General features: G+C 39.0%; 1 pseudogene; it reads left to right on the forward strand.

Moving 5' to 3' along the window:
* The first annotated feature begins 1,337 nt into the window (after window positions 1–1,337).
* Window positions 1,338–1,455, forward strand: LOC126476020 (5S ribosomal RNA; annotated as a pseudogene).
* Window positions 1,456–9,415: the final 7,960 nt, after the last annotated feature.

Raw genomic sequence — 9,415 nt, forward strand, 5'->3', positions numbered from 1 at the left:
TCGAGTTGCCATGTTTTCATTGCCGACCATCGAATTTCAATGAAACTCGAAAGTTTGTTTTTTACTCCTATTGTTCTTGTTGTTGTGGTCTTCAGTCCTGAGACTGGTTTGATGCAGCTCTCCATGCTACTCTATCCTGTGCAAGCTTTTTCATCTCCCAGTACCTACTGCAACCTACATCCTTCTGAATCTGCTTAGTGTATTCATCTCTTGGTCTCCCTCTACGATTTTTACCCTCCACGCTGCCCTCCAATACTAGATTGGTGATCCCTTGATGCCTCAGAACATGTCCTACCAACCGATCCCTTCTTCTGGTCAAGTTGTGCCACAAACGTCTCTTCTCCCCAATCATATTCAATACTTCCTCATTAGTTATGTGATCTACCCATCTAATCTTCAGCATTCTTCTGTAGCACCACATTTCGAAAGCTTCTATTCTCTTCTTGTCCAAACTATTTATCGTCCATGTTTCACTTCCATACATGGCTACACTCCATACGAATACTTTCAGAAATGACTTCCTGACACTTAAATCAATACTGGATGTTAACAAATTTCTCTTCTTCAGAAACGCTTTCCTTGCCATTGCCATTACTCCTATTAGGAGATCAAAATAGCGAATGCAAACGGGGAACATCTTTCTGTTGCCAATGAAAAAAATTGAGGTTTTTCTGAGCCTCTTGAAAGGTCTAAAAAGCCGTTTTAGGAGGCAGTACGTTCTTCTCCAACATTTCCCTTTTAGTTCGTCCACAAGAAATATTTGAAGCCGTGGCAGAATCTTCGAAAAAGTGTGGAACGAGCTAATTTCCGCTATCCATACTGCAGTAACTGTGACTGTGTTTCACTGCATGATACACCAAAGCCAGTTCACTTGAAGCGACATTGATGTTCCGCTGTATTCTTTCTACTTGCGAAGTAATTCTGCAGTTTCTTTGATTCAACACTACATATTTCTTTTAATTCATGTCCCTTACATTCTGAGTGCTGACGGAAGTCGTTTTATCTTTCGTAAGAAATGGTAAAATCCTTTCTGCGTGAAACACAAAATGCCCGATAATCGTTTGGTCCCGGTTTAACCGAAGAAACGTATTTTCCCATCTTCAGATACGTTTCAGTGTGTTTACATTTCAGTTTTTTATTTGGGGGAGTCTTGTGCGAATCTTCAGTTACACTTTCACTGATCCTAAAACAAATTAAAACAGCCACTTTACTATGCTGATAGGTAAATTGCCTTGTCTGACACTGATGGTGAAAATACGAAATAACGTTTTCCGAAAGTGCATTGTAGGGATTTTAGTGTTCATGTGAGGAACGTATGTGTAGTAATAGATACGATTGGCAACGGCCTTGCCGCAGTGGATACACCGGTTCCCGTGAGATCACCGAAGTTAAGCGCTGTGGGGCGTGGTCGGCACTTGGATGGGTAACCACCCAGGCCGCCATGCGCTGTTGCCATTTTTCGGGGTGCACTCAGCCTCGTGATGCCAACTGAGGAACTACTCGACCGAATAGTAGCGGCTTCGGTCAAGAATACCATCAGAACGACCGGGAGAGCGGTGTGCTAACCCGACGCCCCTCCTATCCGCATCCTCCACTGAGGATGACACGGCGGGTCGGTTGGTCCCAGTAGGCCACTCGTGGCCTGACGACGGTGTGCTTTTAAGAAAAAAATGTTCAAATGTCTATGAAATCTTACGGGACTTAACTGCTAAGGTCATCAGTCCCTAAGCTTACACACTACTTAACCTAAATTACCCTAAGGACAAACACACACACCCATGCCCGAGGGAGGACTCGAACCTCCGCCGGGACCAGCCGCACAGTCCATGACTGCAGCGCCTTAGACCGCTCGGCTAATCCCTCGCGGCGTGCTTTTAAGAGATACGATTAAATAAAACTTTTTGTAATACAATAAATGTTTAATCACTACGGATGTCATCAACTGAAAACAATCTGTTGTAATCACGAAGACAACCAATTGAACCGGTAAGTCTCAAGCAGATAATGGCAAAACGCCGGCCCCAAGCGCAGAGTGTAGTCTGACGCAAACAGTTATGCAGTTATTCTCAAGAACTGACTGGTTGTGTTACCAACTCATATCCGTAACCACCATGAACATTCATTATACGTACAGGGATGCAAACAACCATTTTATTGTTCCCTGGCGTTTATAAAGTTCCTCTGAAATTCAGGAAAATATTGACATGAACACGAACTTAAAAAAAAAAAATTATTATTAGTGAGTCCACGGTAAGAAAAAAAGGAGTACCAAAATTAGATGACAAAACAGATAAACCGGAACAAATGGTGAAACTTGCAACCCTGTAAACAACATTAATGAAGAGTGTTTCAATCACCACGTATTCTTGCCACATCTTGTACCTCACAAAGTGAACTCGAAGTTCATAGACAAAATTTGGAGGTTGTTTAGGAATACTTTTTGAGAATTTTGTTGTAAGGTTACATAGTAACATTACAATTATGATTTATTCGGTTTGTTACCTCATTTCCTTTGTTTCTGCGAAAATACCTTCAAAACAGTGAAAAAGCCTGTAATATGCAACCACCAGCTCGTACAATACAAAAACCAGTAAGGCAACAACCCTCACACAGATGCAATGTGGTTGTTGCTGCGGGAACGCCTCGGCTTAGTGTCGTCGTGCCACCGTTCCACAGCATTCACTGAACCAATAATCAAGGCGCATGTCGACCAAAACTTCACTAAGAAACATATCCACATTGCTGTGCAGCACTGTTAACGTAGAAATGTCAAAAACGCCACCGGCGGGACAAAACCGAGCAGTACTGAATGCAAGCTTGAGGGCGAAGAATAAAATGGGCGTTATTGTTGCCTACACCAAGCACCAAATCGAAAATGCTTTTTTCCTAACAGGCATATCGTCGATAACAGATCTGATGTACAGATGTTTTCAGTGTAATGCAAATCTGGAGACTACGGATCCCTTACACCATAATACTCAGAAAGTATCCCAGAATAACTGAAATTTTTACGCTGGAATTCGGCTTTACCCTGTATATCCACTGACTGACAAGAAAATATAGAATTAGTATCCTTTCAAAGGCTAATCTAATCTTTCTAAAATGCTTACTTGCACCAGTGACAAAAACAGAATAATACAAAGAATAAATATCATTAAAAATACAAAAGCTTTCGTCGCCATAATTAGGTCTGGATAACGTCGAAAAATAAATATACTGCATAAGATGGTGAAGCACTCTAGACGAAGTCGTGTGATTGAGAGTGTCACTGCGGGTGTAGCCACAAACGAAGAGTGAAGAATAAAGGACTGTGTCGTCCTGGGTGTATTACACTTGAAGTGTTTCCGGGATGCGCTGCTGCTTTGCCGTTCACACATTCTGCTTGCTCATACTACGACAGGAAATCAGGTCCTATTATAATACGTACGTGAGAACCATTATTCTACAAGTATTTATTTCCTTTGAACAAACGATAACTATAACCATAAAATAGTCCATCCTCTTTGTCGACTTCTTTAAGTGCTACGGGCGTACATTTAAACCACCTGAATTAGTCACAAAGATGTTTTTTCTAATTATGTACCGGCATATGCTACCGATACGATGACAATGTATGTAAGCACAACTCAACGTTAATTGCTAACTTTTAACAATCTACCTTATGAAACGTAGCAAAATATAGGGTGTGCGCCAACTGCGTTGCAGGTTTCCAACTTAAAGTGGTAACTGAATGTTTCGTCTAAAGAAACTTATTAACCTCGCTATCATGTGACTTTATGTAATTGAGAAAGTAGTTTGTGGCATCCAAGAGAAAAATGTGAAATATCTGTTGTAGTGAGTGTAGAGAACATCACTCAGTACTTCATTAAAAGTCTTTAATATTGTAATAGTAAAGTGGGTGGATGGTACATTCCAACACCGCACTGCTTTAGTGGATGTCTAAGAACTCCTCTTATGGCTTGAAGTGGAATACGAGTCGCCATGTGACCCTCCCCCACCACCCTCCTCATCCCACAAGCGCAGAGCCGTGCCACAGCTTCATGTTACGCCACTTGGAAGAAATACTTAGAACCAAACAGGTCTCGATCTTCCTACTTGTGAGTTCGTTGGTAGCGCGATGCCAATGCACAGAGCCAACAAAGCGCTCTGTATCAATGGTAATCATTTAAAAGTTACACCACCCTTCGCCGGAATTCGTTCGAGTAAATTCAGATCCAACAAAGATAAAACGAAGTGATACAGTAAACAAGATTTACGCTCATAATAAGTATTGATTCAATTAGGAGGAAATAATGATGAGGTGATTTCATTAACAAGTATATGGTTAAGTCACTAAATTCTATCAAGCGGAAATATGAAATTAGAAAAAACGAATTTTGCTGTGTATTAATTTGAAGGGTGCTCAGTAAATTCAAAAATGTTTAAGCCATGTAAAAGCCACACAGAAAATAAATACAAAAAGAAAATGCAACTTCCTTATTGCGAGAAAATCAGTATTTTATAGCCATGAACTGAGAAATTGATTTGCCACGTACTTCTAATTTGAAATGAAAGAAAAGTGCCATGTACACATACTCTACACATCCTACAGAAAGTAAAATATTATCAACAGATTATACACAAATATAAGAAACACATACCAGGCACAGCTGAGTCCGCGTCCTTTGACATTGTTTACTTAGTGTACGAACATACCTGTAAAGAAAAGAAAAACAGTCAAGTGCAATTAATTTCAACAAATTAATTTAGCTAGAAACACTCGCAATTAAATATAACTGCCTGAATTTCAATACGAAAATGAAGATTCAAAGAACAATGAGTCTAAGCGCAGTCTGTAACACTTACAATCGAACAATTTCATCAAAGACAAAACAATCATATTCGATGAAATACGAAGCGAAAGGAGAAGATCCGAGAGAAAAAAAAAAAAAAAAAAAAAAAAAAAAAAAAAAAAAAAAAAAAAAAAAAAACGTTCGTCGAAATAATATGTCCTGACAAACATCTACAGCTAAATGATTACTCTAAAATTCAACATCAAGTGCCTGACGGACAGTTCATGGAACAACCTTTAAGTGCACTCTCGAAAAGCGCGCGAGGAAAACGTACACTTAGATCTTTCCGTGAGATACCTGATTTCTCTTATTTTATTACGATTATCATCTCACCCTAGATAGCTAGGCACCAACAAAATAATTTCACACTCTGATGAGAAAGCCGGTGATTGAAATTTCATGAGAAGGTCCCGCCGCAGTGAAAAACGCCTTTGTTTTAATGACTGCCAACTAATTTCGTGGATTACATACGTGTCACTCTCTGCACTATTTCGCGATAATACAAAATGAGCTGTTCTTTTTGAACTTTTTCGATGTCCTCCGTCAATCCTATCTAATGCGGTTCCCACACCGCACAGCAATACTCCAGAAAAGGGCGGACAAGTGTAGTGTAAGCAGTCTCTCCGGTAGATCCGTTACATTTTCAAAGTTTTCTGTCAATAAACCGCAGTCTTTGATTTGCTTTGACCACGTGATCGTTCCAATTTAAGTTATTCGTAACTGTAATCCCTAAGTATTTAGCTGAGTTTACAGCATTCAGATGTATGTGATTTGTCGTGTAAGTGAAATTTAGCAGATTCTTTTTAGTGCTCACGTGGATGAGGTCACACTTGTCATCGTTTAGAATCAATTTGCCACTTTTTGCACCTTACGGATATCTTGTCTTAATCATTTTGCGATTTGTTTTGATAATCTGATGACTTAATATGACAGTAAATGACAGCATCATCTGCAAACAATTTACGAGGACTGCTCAGATTGTCTTTTAAATCGTTTCTGTAGTAATCAGGAACAACAGAGGAGCTACAACACTTCCTTAGGGAACACGTCAGGCATTACTTCTGTTTTACTCTATGACTTTCCGTAAATTATTTTGAACTGTGACCTTCCTGACAGGAAATTACGAATCCAGTCACACAACAGGAACCATACTCCACACTCACGCAGTTTGATTAGATGACCCTTGTGAGGAACGGCTCCGAAAGCCTGCTGGAAATCTAAAACTAAAGAATGAATTTGATATTATCTGTCATTAGCAATCATTACTTTCTGAGAATACACACATAGTTCAGTTTCACAAGAACGATATTTTCTGAATATGTATTGGCTGTTCGTCAAATCAAATGGTTCAAATGGCTCTGAGCACTATGGGACTTAACATCTTTGGTCATCAGTCCCCTAGAACTTAGAACTACTTAAACCTAACTAACCTAAGGACATCACACAACACCTACTCATCACGAGGCAGAGAAAATCCCTGACCCCGCCGGGAATCGAACCCGGGAACCCGGGCGTGGGAAGCGAGAACGCTACCGCACGACCACGAGCTGCGGACGGCTGTTCGTCAACATGTCGTTTTCTTCGAGGTGATTCATAATGTTTGAGCACTGTGTGTGTTCCAAAATCTCATTGCAAATCGACGTTAATAATATGGATCTGTAATTCACCGGATTACTCCTATTTCCTTTCATGGGTTATTGTGTGACTTGATCTTTAAGTATGCACCGTGAATTGCAAGTACAAATTATAAATACACCTTCCAATTAAATATACAAGCTGAGCACAAACTATCCTATTTTAAACTTTGGAAATACCCACTAAATTTATTTAATTCCTGGATGAAATTGATGCGAATAGCTTTGGTACAGCTAAAAAGTGACTATGAACGGATGACTGCTATCTCTTCTAGGAAACAAACAGTAAATCTAAATACCCACAAAAACGTGACTTTCTATAAAAGTCGACGAAATAGCTCAGAGCAACTACGTTAAAATTGCTTTATTAGATACTAGACGACATATATCCACGAACCTACTATGCTGTCATAGTAGGAGGAGAGGAGATACTCCTACGTGGCGCGTCCCAGGTGGCGGATAGGGAAGTCCTCACCGGTTTACTGGCGGACTTGAGTGAAATAAAATAGCTCTCGCGGACCAAACACACCCTCTGCGGTTAACAACCGGAGTTGCAAATCGGAGCTTGCTCCAACTAAGGTTGACAACCATCGACAGTCAAAAATGGAAAGGTCTTTTAGGAAAAAAATTCCACCGTCCTGCTCAAAAAGGCAGGAAGAGGCTACATCGGATTCGGTGGGTAGTCAACTAGAAGACAGCAACGAATCGGAGCGTTTGCAACCATCCAAATGCACACTAAAACACAAAAAGAAGATTAAACATGAGCAAATAAATTATATAGCAACACACAACATAAACTCACTACTTCAGACCGGAAAACTCAAGGAGCTCACAGATGAACTAAATAAACAAAAAATTTTATTAACAGGGATCCATGAAATGAGAAACACCACAGAGGACCCATTCGAATCACAAGGATACAGAATTTATAATAGGAAACCAGGACCGAGGGCAATGAAACAATGTCCCCAGTTTGGAACAGGGTTTTTAGTAAACATAAAAATAATAGATTCAGTAACGGATTTCCAAGCAGTATCACTAAGAATTGAGACTCTAAGCTTTAAAACAATGAATAAAACCTATACAATAATATATGCTCATGCTCAACAAATGAAAAAAAATTGTCTAACAAAAACAAAGGAAGAGGTAGATAAATTTTGGGACCTTCTAGAACAAACTGTGAACAGAGTAAATAAAAAGAATGTAAAAATCTTATTGGGAGATTTCAATGCTCAGTTGGGAAAAGAAAGGAAATATAAAGATATAATTGGAAAATGGAGTCCACATAAATTTGCAAACAAAAACGGTCAAAGACTTGTAGAACTCTGCAGAGAACACAACCTTATATCTAAATCAACATACTTTAAGAGGAAGCCAAGTAAACTTAAAACATGGAAACATCCAGACTGGAGGAAGGGCGAGTGGCAGCTAGACCATGTCTGTATGGACAAAAATTTTCATAAGGAGATCCACAATGTTGAAGTACTGAGAGGAGTAGACACAGGCTCAGACCATTATATGGTTAAAATTAAAATCAAATTCACACCGTTAAAGAAGAGAACCGGAAAAACTAATAAAATAAAAAGGAGGTTTGACCCACATCAGCTAATTAAAAATAATAAGTACCAACAAATAACACAAACCATCAAATTAACAGATGATCTAGAACAACTACTGCCTAATCTTAAAAAAGAAGCAGAGAATCTAGCTCCCTTGAATCCACAAAGGAAACATACATGGTGCACATCAGAATGTGACAAATTCCATGAAGATAGACAGCAAGCATGGTTGAAGTTTCAAACACATAAAACTGAAGAAAATGCCATCAACCTAAAAAATGAAAGAAAAAAATTCACTCAAAATATTAGAAGTATCAAGAGAGGATTTCATAAAGATATTATAAAGTCTATAGAAGGTAATTATCATAAAACCAACTCCAGGAACTATTACAAAATCTTTGGGAAACAACTACAACAATATGAGGCCCCTACACTAATACTGAAAGATGAAGACGGAAGAATGACACACAGTAACAAGGAAAATGCAGAAATCATGGCAAAAGCATTTTACAAACTTCTGAATTGCGAGGAACCCAAAGAACCCTTACAAATCAACATAAATACCCCAATAAAAACCAAACCTAACAAACTAGACTCTCCAACTTTCCAAGAAGTAGAAGAAATTCTTAAAGAACAAAAAAATTATAAGGCATGTGGAGAAGATCAGGTTTTTGTTGAAATGTGGAAATATGCAAGTGACACAGTCAAGACCTCCTTACACATGGCTCTAACAAAAATTTGGGTAACAGAACGATTTCCCGAACATTGGACCACAGCTATCATCCACCCACTACACAAAAAGGGAGATAAGAGCAACCCAGACAACTACAGAGGCATCTCTCTCCTAGATTGCACATATAAAATTCTATCCAACATCCTATATGAAAGAATCAAGGAGCAATTAGAACAGGAGTTAGGGGAATATCAGGGAGGTTTCAGACCATGGAGAAGCTGTGCAGAGCAGATAATTAGTTTAAAATTGATTATGGCATACTACAAGAAACGGAACAAACCTCTGGCAATAACATTTGTAGATTTTAAGAAGGCGTGTGACTGTCTCCACAGACCTTCAGTATTAAACATTTTAAGAAATCTAGGACTCCATCCAAAACTAATTAAAATAATACAACTTACTCTAACCAACACCAAATCAAAAGTGAAGTTTAGAGGAGAAATTTCGGAATCATTCCTCATAAAAACAGGCTTAAGACAAGGTGACTGCCTATCACCATTACTTTTCAACTGTGCACTGGAATACATAATGAGAGAATGGTACAAGGACAATCGAAAGAGGATAAGAATTGGAAGTGCAAAAGATGATATTAGCTTAAACTGCTTGGGATTCGCTGATGATCTTGCTCTCCTAGCCAACACCGTTCAAGAAGCCAGG

The sequence above is a fragment of the Schistocerca serialis genome, chromosome 4 (assembly GCF_023864345.2).
Source record: "Schistocerca serialis cubense isolate TAMUIC-IGC-003099 chromosome 4, iqSchSeri2.2, whole genome shotgun sequence".
Lineage (NCBI taxonomy): Eukaryota > Metazoa > Arthropoda > Insecta > Orthoptera > Acrididae > Schistocerca > Schistocerca serialis.